Consider the following 14,256-nt stretch of genomic DNA (forward strand, 5'->3'; position numbering starts at 1 on the left):
TGTGAGGTCAGGCACTGATGTTGGACTAGAAGGCCTGGCTCGCAGTATCTATTCTATTCATTCCAAAGGTGTTCTGTCGGGTTGAGGTCAGGACTCTGTACAGGCCAGTCAAGTTCCTCCCTAACTCACTCATCCATGTCTTTATGGACCTTGCTTTGTTCACTGGTGCACAGTCATGTTGGAACAGGAAGGGGCCATCCCCAAACTGTTCCCAAAAATTTGGGAACATGAAATTGTCCAAAATGTCTTGGTATGATGAGGCATGTCCCCCCATATAATCGCACTCTCATATTACCTCCCTCACCCTTCTGCTTCTCTTAACCTCTGGAGACATATCCCCAAACCTGGGCCTCCATTATTTTACTGTAACCAACGTAGCCATCACCCTAGCAGCAGCTGCAATCCACACAATTTAGTTTCTATTCCTCTCCTTCCCAAAACCATCCTACCCTTCTCCTGTGCCCTCTGGAATGCCCGCTCTGTCTGCAACAAACTCACATCTGTTCATGACATCTTTGTCACTAACTCCTTTAATCTACCTGCTGTTACTGAAAGCTGGCTTTATGAATCCAACACTGCTTCTCTTGCTTCCCTCTCCCATGGTGACCTTCTCTGGACTCACTCCCACCAGACCGAGTGGACTCAAGGGAGGTGAAGTGGGAATCCTCCTATCCCCACAGAGCACCTTTCAGGTTCTTGACTCTCCGCCACCTCTCTGTCCCTCTCATCATTTGAAGCTCACTATATACGTCTATTTTCTCCAATTTCTTTAAGAATTGCTGTGATCTACTGGTCCCCAGGACCAGTATCAGCTTTCCTTAATGACTTCACTGCCTGGCTACCTTATTTTCTCTCTTCTGAAATTCCCACAATCTCAGTGACTTCAACATCCCTGTTAATACTAACACTCCTGCTACTTCTAAATGTTCTTAAACTAACCTCATTTGACCTGAAGCAATGGGCACAACCTCTCCAACAATCCTTTTCCTCTCTCTGAGCACCACCTTATTAGTTTTACCCTCTCCCTGTCTTCCACCACCTCTCCCTCCAACCCTTCTCTTCTCTACTCTGCTACTGTCCACCTCTATGACAAAATCTCACCTCTGTTCTGCCCCAATCTAGCCATGTCTATTTACAATAGATCCCTGTCCTCCACTCTGGACGAGCTCGCTCCTCTCACTACACACAGAATCAGGTCCTGACCCCTACAACCCTGGCAAACAGATGATACCAGAAGTCTCAAAAACGCAGCCGCTCTTTTGAGCATATGTGGCATAAGACTAAGTCTCACAAAGACATCAACCAATATAAAACAGCCCTCCAAAAATACAGTTCTTGCCTCCACACTGCCAAGCAGACCTACAGGTGCATCTCAATAAATTAGAATATCATCAAAAAGTTAATTTATTTCAGTAATTCAATTCAAAAAGTGAAACTCATATATTATATAGATACATTACACATCTTCCTCTTGACAATACCCCACAGATTCTCCATGGGGTTTAGGTCAGGTGACTTTGCTGGGCAATCAAGCACAGTGATCCCATGATCATTAAAACAGATATTCGTACCTGGCAGTGTGGGCATGTGCCAAGTCCTGTTGGAAAATTAAATCAGCATCTTCATAAGTCTGGTCAGCAGATTGAACTATGAAGTGATTTAGAATCTCCTGGTGGAGGGCTGCGCTGACTTTGGACTTGATAAAACACAGTGAACCAACACCAGCAGATGACATGACTCCCGAAATCATCACTGACTGTGGAAACTTCACACTGGACCTCAGGAAACTTGGATTCTGTGCGTCTCCACTCTTCCTCCAGACTCTGGTTTCCAAATGAAATGCAAAATTTACTTTCATCCGAAAAAAGAACTTTGGACCACTGAGCAACAGCCCAGTCTTATTTCTGCTTAGTCCAGGAAAGACAAGGAATGTGACAGCTGTAGCCCATGTCCTGGATATGTCTGGGAGTGGTGGTTCTTGAAACACTGACACCAGCCATAGTCCACTCCTGTGAATCTCCCCCAAATTCTTTTATGGCCTTTGCTTCTCAATCCTCTCAAGGGTGTGGTTATCCCTGTTGCTTGTGCACCTTTTTCTACCACACTTTTTCCTTCAACTCAACTTTACATTAATATGCTTGGATACAGCACTCTATGAACAGCCAGCTTCTTTAGCAATGACCTTTTTTCACAATATTCTAATTTTCTGAGATACTGAATTTTGTGTTTTCACTAGCTGTAAACCACAATCATCAAAATTAAAAGAACAAAATGCTTGAAATATATCACTCTGTGTGTAATGAATCTATATAATATATATGTTTTACTTTTTAAATTGAATTACTGAAATAAATTAACTTTTTGATGATATTCAAAATTTATTGAGATGCACCTGTATTTTATCATGCTCATTAACACCTTCTCATCCAGCCACTGTCAACTCTTCTCTACCTTTAACTCTCTACTTCGTCCTACACCACCTCCACCCACTAACTAACTCACTCACTGCCCTGGAGATCGCCAATCATTTAAAAAATAAGATTGATACAATTTGTGATGAAATCTCCACTCTACAGATATCCCCCCCTTAACATCCCAAGAACACTCAACAAGAACACTCAACACTTCCCTTATTCAACACTGCTACTACAGACAAGGTTGCTAAACTTTTTTCTAACGCCTACCTAACCACCTGTCCCCAGACCCTATTCTCTCTTAAATACTGCGGTCACCCTGTGACTGTGCTCTTCGTTGGTTCTCATCCTACCTATCCCACCACACCTTCAGTGTCACCTAATTATACTTTCTCCTCTACTCTTCCTTTCTCCATCAGGGTCACCAAAGGTTCTGTTCTTGGATCTCTCCTATTCTCAATCTATACCTCCTCCCTGGGTCAGCTGATAGCCTCCCATGGCTTTCAATATTTCCACACTGACAACACCCAAATCTATCTCTTCCCTCAGCTCACAACATCAGTCTCCTCACGCATCACTGACTTACTGACCAACATATCAGTCTTGATGTCACACCACTTCCTCAAACTCAGTCTTTCCAAAACTGAGCTCTTAATATTCCTCCCCCACGTGCCCCTTTCCCTGACATCTCTGTTAAGATCAATGGCACAACCATCAACCCGTCCCCGCATGCCTGGTTACTAGGTGCAACATCTCCAAAATACGCCCCTTCCTAATCAATGACACCACAAAGTTCCTAATTCACTCCCAGGTTATCTCTCCCCTCGACTACTGCAACCAATCTCACTGACTTACTTTTAAATAGGCTATCCCCCCTCCAGTCCATCATGAATGCTGCTGCCAGGCTCATCCACTTTACCAGCTGTTCAGTGTCTGCCACCCCTCTCTGCCAATCCCTGCATTGGCTGCCACTTACCCAGTGAATGAAATTCAAAATACTAACAACAATTTACAAAGCCATCCATAACTCGGTCCCCAGCTACATCACTAACCTAGTCTCAAAGTACCAACTAAATCGCTCTCTTCATTCCCCCCAAGAGCTCCTGCTCTTACTTCCCTTGTCTACTCCTCCATGCTTGCCTCCAGGACTTCCCCCGAGCCTCTCCCATCCTATGGAATTCCCTACCCCAATCTGTCCGACTATCTCCTATTCTGTCCACTTTTAGGTGATCCCTGAAAACTTGTCTCTTCAGAGAAGCCTGTCTTGCCTCCACCTAACAACTGTACTTTTATTTTCTCCATCAGCTCATCCACCACAGTTATTACCTTTTGCATCACTTGACCCTCCTCTTTTAGATTGTAAGCTCTAACGAGCAGGGCCCTCTGATTCCTCCTGTATTAAATTTGTTTTGTAACTGTACTGTTTGCCCTCACGTTGTAAAGCGATGTAGAAACTGTTGGCCCTATATAAATCCTGTATAATATTATTAATAATACCTTTTTATTGCAGCCATCTCCCTAGTCCTATTACTTCCTATTCTCTATGGGACAGCATTAAATATTCAGGTAAGATATTGTCTCCACATCTCCCTCTTTCTTGGGCAATTCACCTTTCACTACAGGATGGGACTCTTCTAGAATTTGCCTGATGGTTGCCCTTTGTATTTATGATCTTTTGTTCCCTTCGGGTTTTGTGTTTTTTAAATTTCACACACTGTACCATCTCGAGAACTCTTTGGATATAAAACTCAAACATTACACTTCTTCCCTGTGTGATATTCTGATACACCCATGCGGCTTACCACATTCAAGCATATCAGTAATACAGACCCCATGGATTATTTGAACTATTTATCTTTTTTATTATGCTGTTCTATCTTGGCTCCTAAATATGCTATCAACTGGGAACTAGATTTAGAGTCTCCTATCCCTTCAGAAGACTGGCAAGACAGTTAATCTAACACTTCAAGGAGCTTGATCAATGTCCTAGCCATGGAAACCAAGTATAAGCTGCTAATGCATTGGTACTTAGTACCCTTTCATTTTTTGTGTGCAATATTTGGGTATCCCTCACAGTGTCTTGGAGAGGGGCAGTGTTTATAGTATGTCTAGACATATTTGGTGGGACTGCTCAAAGGGCCAGCATTTTTTGTCCTGCATCTACCGGGTGATCTATACTAGTTAGCGTAGAACCCTATGGAAAAATCTGGTGGAAGTCCTTCTGAATAGAAGCCGGTTGATGACACTAAATCAGTTAAGATGAATTTACTCCCTCATATTTTTCCTGCACAAAACAGCTAGCTAGCCCTGGATACACACTTCTTACTAGTAGACTTAGACCATACCCTTCTTATTATTTAGGCATCTTTAATGAGACCCTTGACATCAAGAACCCATTCCAATGAGCACTCTCCTACTCTTCCACGTCCTCTCACCCCTTCTTTTTTTCCTGTTCTGCCTTCCCTTTCATGCCCTCCACTGGTCATCACAAGCTGCTGTTCTACTCCCATTTCCTGGTTGCCCACCACAGAGGTTATATCCCTCTCAAATAATCCTGTCCCTTATCCCCAATTCCTGGATGAGATTTATGGGGATTGAATGTTCAAACAGATGAATACCTTGTAACATTATGTTGAACAATAGCCTTGTGAGGCCTAAACTGCTATTTAGAGAATAGCACAAGCACTACACACTCTTTTCTTATAGTTTATTACCTGTAAATTGTTGATATATCAATAAATATTAGTGACAAGAACATCACTTGTTAGGCATATCGTCCTCTCTCTATTATAAGACTGAAAAACCTCTTTGACAGTGTCAGTTGCTTCTGTCAAGTTCTAGCTATGCTTGATCACTTTGTTAGCAAAAATGTGCTCAGTCAAAGACCTTATATGAGCCAATGGTGTTTCCTTATATGCATGGTGTGCCTTAGGAGGTTATTAAACAGCCTGATTTTCAAGTTGTAAAATTTCTGCTGGTCACACATTCTCCATGTACTCTACATCTTCTTTCTTCAAAATTGTAAACACCCATCCACACCCTGGTCAATACAAAGCGCTCTGCAGGAATTTCAAGTTTTAAGTTAGTTAGCATTGTTGATTTTCACTATTATAGTTAATATTTTAGAAAGCAAAGTTAGCTTCATTTATTCTTCTCACAAGAAAGATAACAATATTCCTTTAGTGGGGGATACCATCAAGTATTGGGTAGGGAAACAGGTTATGTTCAGGTACCAGACAGTGGGCATGATTTACTAGCCAATATACTGTTCATGAAGACAAACACCATTGATGTTGAAAGTGTGTTACCTTTGTGATTAAGACTTAATTCCAGGTATGGATTTTATTGCATAGTTACATTGGTCCTATTGCACTATGCAACAGGGCAGAAACTTGACACGGGACTCAGAAGCAGAAGCTACTACAGCGATTCTCCACTTCCACAGAGATTGAATATGTATTTTTATATTGGCCCGCCTGGTCCAATGTAACTATGCTAAAAATATACCTATAATTCAGCTTTAAGTGCAATTGCTCCCCGAAAACTTGTAGGTCAATAATGCAAGTATCCTTACAACAAAGCTGAACCTTCATCACTCACTCCAAACTTGATGAATGCTAAGATGCAGTTGTAGATTTACAACTTTCAAACTACACTTGGATCTAAATAAAGTACAAATTGACATAGTTTACAACAAATACAGAATCTGAAAACTAATGATATTTGTAACAATTGAGTTACTCAGTTGCCTTTAGAGATGAAAATAATTTTTTCCTTGATAGAAAAGTTGGACCTTACTTCATGAGGGTTGTTCTCTGGATCAACTGCAGGTTTGATTTGTGTTATGTTTTTCCTTTGATCATTTGTGTAGGTCACTTTCAGTTTTTTGTTTTACCTTTTATCACTGTTAGTTTCTTTCTATGAATAAAAAAATACTGAGGCTAATGAAGAGTCATTTTTGATACAAGAACAGGTCCAGGATAGTTCATAACCCTTAGGAGCTACAAGCACAAAAGTTTTCCAGATAACTGCAATGCATTTTACCAAAATTATGACATTTTGCTGAAATCTTATGATTTTCAAAGAAACGTTGATAAATTAAAACTATTTCACTCATACCTACTAGTAAACTAACCCCGGTATTATTCAATGTAATTCAAAACAAATGTAGTGCTACCCCAGTAGGAGCCACTAGAAATATGCCCAGGGTTCTTTTCCCAGTAGTTCCCTACAGCCAGGCACACAGTTACATTTTGGTTCAGTAAAGTCCAGAGGTATTCTTTTTATTGTTTAACTTGGATGGGGATAGGGATTGAGCAGGATACTCCAAACTATGTAGAAATCTGAGGATATTCTCTTCTGTAGAACTATGAGCCAAGTCCTTGCACAATTAAAGGAATGGAATAAGTATTTAAGCAGCAACTTCAAGAGATTAATCTTTCTCACTGGACACTCCAAGCAAAGTCCTTTCACTGAGAATTAAATTGACTGAGCTCTTCAGAAAAATGGACACTATGTCCCTTTTAAACACAGCTGACACTTCAACACACCAGATGGGTGGCAACACCACACAGTCTCTAGGATCTCTCGTACTTTTCTGTACTATACTATGTCTTCGGATTATTGTCTGCCTCCTTCCCATGCCTTTAGACACTTTCCTCCAGAGATAACAGACTAGATCCACAGAAGACAGGCCCGTCAGTCAGCTCCAGTAACTTCCAGAAAAAGAACTGGCCCTCCAGGTCACCCAGCCGGGACTGCAATGAGCAGCAAACACATGGCAGGCTTGCCTAAGGGGTATAACAGCCCCCTAGGCTGTGATTGCCACCTCAGGGATAAGACAATTTTGTTCCGGGTCTCAAACTATTTATATACTTTCCCAGCAAAGATCTGTGCAGTCTCCCACAGAGATTGGCTGAGACAGTATAGATATTCATGTTGCCTGTTTGCCTTACTCCACACCTTTGTTCCAGAACCTCCCAGAGAGTTCTGAATTGCAGGAGTAATCAAAACTGCAGCCCAGGAAACACAGAACAGACCTAAGCAATCACATGCAGCCGCACTGATTACAGGGAGTCCAAAACTAAATTTACCTAACAGCAAAATACAGCTCCTCTGGATTAGGGTTGCCACCTCATCCCTTTAAAACTGAACACATATGAATTACACAGATTCTGATGCTAATTTCATGCAGATAAGGCACTAAGTGAGATTAATTACCACCTTAATCAGCCACAGAACTTAATAATTAATATGTGTTCGGTTTTAAAGGGATGTGGTGGCAATCGTACACTGGATACAGTGAACCATAACAAAACATTCTTAATCCTAGCACCAGGGGCGGACTGACCATTTGGAAACTTGGGCACTGCCTGAGGGCCCGGGGTCAGTAGGGGGCCACATGAGATGCCCCTGGTACCTTTTTCATAGGCTTTTTTGAGTTTGGGCAAGGACACAGGGGCTCCATGATCCCCTATTGCCCGGGGGCCCCATGAGTTGTCAGTCCGCCCCTGCCTAGCACCTATCTAGGAGGGAGCTACACTAATCAGACAAAATCTGTATTAGGAGTAGGGTTGCTGTTCGCGTTTGGGGAAAAAACGAAATTCGTTGAGATGATCACAGATTTGGTTCTGGAAATCAAGAAATGAACCTCTGCAATGTGTGAGTGTCCTGAATTTGGTGCAAAAATGCACTAAAAACCTTGCAGCATACATAATTATATGCATATAGTAGTAATTATACACATATAAATATGCACACAGCTTTTTAAAATTGGCAAGGGTCTATTTCTATTGGTAAATTATAAACCAGTATAAGACTGCAATGTTGCCAAAATAACATAGAAAGCCTGCTCACAGTGGTAGAGTATCAAATAATTTTAAAAAAATTCTGGTGGGTTCTTCTTTATATTACACCTAGACCACGGGTGTCAAACTAGCGGCCCTCCAACTGTTGCCAAGTCCCATGAGGCATTGAAAGATTGACTGTTACAAGCATGACTCCCAAAGGTTGAGGCATGATGGGACGTATGATGGGACGTGTAGTTTTGCAACAGCTGGAGGCCGTCAGTTTTACACCCCTGACCTAGACCCTTACTCAGGCATGCAGCTTAGGTGGCAAGAAAAGGGAGAGCAGTGAGGATGTGGATCCTCCCCAGGCCTCATGTCTTTCACCATTGAGGGTGTATTTTACAAGGAAGGAGGGCAGCTGAAAAGCCTCCCCTCCTTGCAAAGAACCCTTGTACCAATGTTGAGGGACAAGGGCCTCATCTCCACCTATGTGTGCCCCAAAAAGGAGGTAGGAGTAATAATAAAATGCAGTGTTTATGGTAGACTCTAGAAGCCACCTTTATAATAGGGGGGTGATGGGATAGCTTCCCCCTCCCAAATTAGGTCAATTGCCCTGGATTACTGCATTCCAGAATATGGTATTTAGCAGCTGGAGCAGGGGCGGACTGACCATTTAGGCACTCGGGCACTTCTCGAGGGCCCAGGGTCAGTAGAGGGCCCCATAGGATGCCCCTGGTACTGCTTTTTTGGGTGTGGTTTGAGTGTAGGCGAAGACACGGGGGCCCCATGATTTCCTATTGCCCAGGGGCCCTATGAGTTGTCAGACCACCCCTGAGCTGAAGTGTGGTGAGTACAGCCCACTCAAATTCCATCACAATGGCTTAAACGGAATATTGGATTTTGGTTTGGGGTTTCTGCTGCTAAAGCAAACACAGACATGTTCAAACATGTTTGTATTTAGTTCTAGACTAGTTCTTAGGCTGGCCATAAAATATGCAATTTTTTTCCCTTCAGCCATGGAATGAGCGAAAGAAAATTGCTCAGTTTCCCCATCAGTGGTGTTGATGGGTTAATCCATCCCACTGTGCTATTATGTTCTGACAGCAGGAGGTTTCCCCGCTGTCAGAGTAGAATTGTAGCTCTACCCCTGCATGGGGCTGCTCCGTAATGCTTTTCCCCAATGGTTGCCCTGACCTTGCAAGCCTCCCGACACCTCTAACACTCTGGATTTAGAAATATTTCAACGTATAGGATAATAATGCACAATTCTTTATTAACACCTCTATATTAGTATGGTTCAAAAGAGTAGACCACACGAATTATGGGTTTAGGATATACAACCCCTGTTAATGCAATAACATAGAACACCGGTAAAATAGGAATAATCAATTGGCAACGTTTAACAAATTATACAGTCATGAGTAGTAAGCTTCAACTATTAAACCACAACACCAGAAGAAAAAGGGGGAAGAAAAGTTCTGTTGACTTACAGTATCAGCTCCCTCTAGGCCACCAGCACTGCAATGGTGGATGCAGAGAATTAGGTAAAGGTATACTCCAGCATAAATAGATATGTGCCCTAATTTGAATAACAATGGCCTTAGAAGTGAAGGGGGATTGCAACTTGAGTCCTGTGATGTTTAAACTTGCTGATATGGTGGTGTTCATTGTGTTCTGCTAGCAATTGTGGGGGCCATAAACAGTAGTGAATACTTGTAATTCAGTTAAGGTAAACAGGTAGACTTTGATAAATGCTCAAAGCAAAGATGTCCTGATACTGAGGTGCAATGGTGTCTGCATGCAGTGTCTCTAGAGTGATGGCAGAAAGAGGTTGGATATCCTCCCGCTCACCAATCCCATGAATAGCACAGCCTCCTGGGAACAAGCGTTCTTGCGCAGGCTCTTGGCAGGGATGTGCAGAGTCGCCACTTGACGGCCTATAAGTGCAGCAAGCAGAGATGTCTGTGTGAAGACCAGATAGTGACAGTCCTGATGCAGAGAAGCTGATGTGATCCCAGTGTGGCAATCAGCATCACCGCTGTACTGAACTGATGTGCAGAGTCCCGCAGCAGTAGGCCAACAATCTGTCTCTGGAGGAGAACGGTAGTCCCCCTTTGTTCAGCTCCAAAATCCTGTACCCAAGAGAGTGAGCCAGTCCCTTGCTGTAGAATATACTTGTTCTCCCAGCATCTCTCTCATTTGCCAGCTTTCTGGTGGTTTTAGTTCAATCAGCACTCAGGAACACAGGATGTATTGGCTATGGGACTACATTCCCCAAGATCATCTTCTCCCAAAAGAACCCGATTCACTTTACTAACAGATAGTGATGTAACAGTTCCAGTACTGGGCACTAGGGGAAAAGAGGTACTCATACCAGGGTACACAATGATCATATGAAAAAGAGCCGACAGACTGGTTGTACTGAAGTTGATCAATAGATCGACTTCAGTGCAATCGGCCTGCCCATAGATTCATTGAAATTCGACCAGTTCCTGCTGAAACATACAAATCTCGATCCATCTATGGCTGGCTTTATTCTCTGTGATGTTTAATAAATTCAGATTCAGTGACCGTGTGACACCCTGGACTGTAGACAATCACTGTGTGTTCAAATATACCAAATAATATATTCAATTCTGTTTGTGCTTTCTTTTGTTATGTAAATTGAAATGTTTCAGATTTGGTTTATATATCAACAGTGGGTAATGGAGTGTCAGTATGCTCTTTTTAAAGATTAACTCCAGCCAGGTATTTAAAGCACCAATGAATACAGTTATCTATTTATTTAAAGAAAATCAGTAAAGGCAAGTTTACATTTGTGTGGTGTTTTAACACACAGACATTAACATACAGTATGTGCATTATGTTCATTTTTTATGGGCTGGCAACATACCCCAGCAATCTGGACATGATCATTTTTTGTAACACAACATGGCAATGTACTGACATTGGCAAAGGTGCATTGGAGTGCCATTCAAAAGGAACGGCACCCCGTCGCACTACTGTGTGTTATGCAATGCAAGGATGTAATTCAGCCCTAAATGATTTTTGTTATAGATATTATTATAAATGCCTATACTTGGCTTACATTTTTTAACTGTGCAGCACTGTACCTGCAAACAATAACCAGTGTATATCTATGTGAATAACAAGCTGACGAGTAGTGGCATCAGCTTCACTACTCCTGTCAGCTTAGCTCTAGAGGAGACAAGCCAGGTCTGGAGAGGAAGACAGAGCTGGGCGGAGGGATGGGTTGTGCTCTCTCTCCCCTCCAGCTCCTCCTTCTGCCGCTTCAGCTCTCCTGGATAAGGATCGTGGCATCGCCAATGTGCAAGGTTTGTTTACCCTCCCCCATCTCCACCTAGCAGAGAATGTGGATAGAAGGGGGGGAAGCAAACACCGCACAGTGGCAATCTGATTGCTAGTGGCACCTCTAATGTGGTGCCCCAATGCTGTAATCCTATAGTCCCCCCTATAGTGCTTGTATTTATTGGGGGGGAGGGGACTTTTGCTGACACGTAATACTCATACGTTTTGCATGAGCACTATCTGGCATATTCACCCTGGACGCAAGATGAGCTTGTTCTGGCACTGAGAGAAGGTATGTGGACATGTATAAATGAAGTCAAGCAAGAACACCCTTCAGAGGAGTGGATAGAGAAAGATCATAAAGCTCAGAGCACAATCTCTAGGCGCATAGAACATGATCAAATTATACATACAGTATATGTGAGTGTGAAACTGCTAAAGAAATGCGGGAAGGATTGCAAAAGGTGCATGAAAGAGCTAATCTCAGCAATAAACTGTACTTGATTAAAAAGCTATACTAAACCAAGCTGATGAAAGTCCAGGATATGCAGAATTACATAAGGCACACCTTGGAAATTGTTGAATGCCTGAGAGGTAAAGGAAAAGAAATAAAAGATTTTGCTGTTGCAGCACTACTACTTAGTGCTTTACCAGAAGGTTATGAAATGCTTGTCACAGCACTTGATGCATGTCCAAATGATGAACTGACATCGGAATATGTTAAGGGCAAGCTTATGGATGTGTTTATAAATTTATAGCTGCATCTATCATAAACTCTATGTCTTTTCTCTGAATAAAGTCTCCTGTTTCCTTTTTGTAGTGAAACAGAAAACATGTGGGCTCTGTTCTGTAAGGTTATATACAGAAATTCTAACATCCCGTGAGGGAGCAGGGCCAAGCTACACTCTGTGTGTCAATAGACACACACAGCCCAGATTCAGAGTGAGCCCGGATGAGTGCCCCCATAACAAGTGGCTTGCTATGAGGGTACTCGGAAGGGAGGAGGAGCCAGGAGTGTTGGGGGGCAACCCCAGAAGAGGAGGGTTGGGACCGAATCATTACACAGAGCAGGTAAAAATACTACGGGTATCATTTGAATTAAATAAAAAAACAAAAGTGTATTTCCTCTTTTTGCAGCCACATTGGGATATCACTTACTTTATATTTGTTACATGTCCCCATTCACAGAGCATAATGTAAAAAAAATCTAAAAATTGCAGCTTGCATTTTTTAGATGCTCTATTGTGAACTCTCCAGCAAGGAAAAATCCTAGGCAGCTCTCTTTGTTTATGAGGGGGCTGGGCAGCTGTGTTTGCCATAATGAACATTGCCTGTGCTGGCAGATCTTCAATATGAATTGTAACTAGATTTAAACATTGTCTGTCCTAACAAAGTGTTAAACATACAGAGGCTGGGCTTCTTGCATTGTATGTTGATGATGACAGAATTATGCCCCGTACACAAGATAAGAAAATCGTCCAAAACGTTTTGCAGAACCACTGGTCGAACGATTTTCTCTTCGTTGATGAGCAGAATGTTTTAACCGATAACGATATTATGAATGAAAAAATCCGGTTGAACGACAGTGAAAATGTTGTCGTTTCGCATACGACCGATCGATTTTCTATGCGGTGGTATGACGGTCGTATAAAAAAATCTATCAAGCGCTATCACGCATGAGCGGAAACAAAAGATGATCCGGATGTTTATGTCCAAGGAATCTTCGTAAACACGAAGGAGCCTAATGAGATAATGAAACCAGAGTTCTGCAGATTATATTTTATGTATCACTATTTATGTATATGGGTCATGTAATAAACGATATTATACTCATTGCTGGGAATTGTTGTGTATATCGCTCGTTCTGGCCGGAAGGGCGTGGCTACAAGGTCACACACACACCGCATCACTTCCACTTGTACAGAAGACGTCAACACTACATATTGCCCGACGAACGATTTTTTTAGATTGGTTAATGTGGGCCACGATTTCGACCAACGAACAAACGCCTCTGTGTCATTGGATGACCGATCGGTCGATTTTCTAATCGTGTATTCCCACCTTTACTCTAAGTCCTCACATTTTTACAGCGGCTGTTTTTGGCTTTTGATGTTTTTTTCTACAGCCAGTAAACCCCCCAGCATGTTATCCTATGTGTCCACGCACATATAGACTGTAATCAACGTTTTATGGCTGGGATGTTTTTTGGCTGGAAAAAAAACTAGTGAGTTTCTAGAGAAGTTTTTTTAGCTGTAAAAACACTCTAATGCTGAAAATTGCAGTAAAATGCAGCAAACCAATGTTTTTGGAGCTTTTTTTTGACCAAAAAAAATTTTTTTTTTTTTTTTAAAAACCCCTAAAAACGCAAACGTGGAAAAACACTAGAAAACTCCGCTAAATGCTAATGCAAAAACACAAAAAAAAGCTGAAAAAACATTTTTAACGTGACTTTACAGAGCTAATGTTACCAGTGTTATCAAACCGTCCAGTGTGCATGGAGCCTAACACTGTTCAAAAAACCTTGCAGTCAGCCATGACACCTTCTGAGAAACATCTAAAATGTAAGAAATATACACAAAAATGTTATGAATGCTGCGTGAACGGGAACACATAACAAGCACAGAATGGGGTTTTCACAAATTGACTGCAAAACTGGAATTACACTTTAAGCCACTGAAATTCCCTGTACAGCAGCACTTAAACAGAGAAAGGCAGGAGCAGTACTTGGGTCCAATCAGTTGTTC

This window comes from Staurois parvus, unplaced genomic scaffold (assembly GCF_062004578.1).
Source record: "Staurois parvus isolate SC_StPar_1 unplaced genomic scaffold, SC_StPar_1.0 ptg001058l, whole genome shotgun sequence".
NCBI classification, from domain to species: Eukaryota; Metazoa; Chordata; class Amphibia; order Anura; family Ranidae; genus Staurois; species Staurois parvus.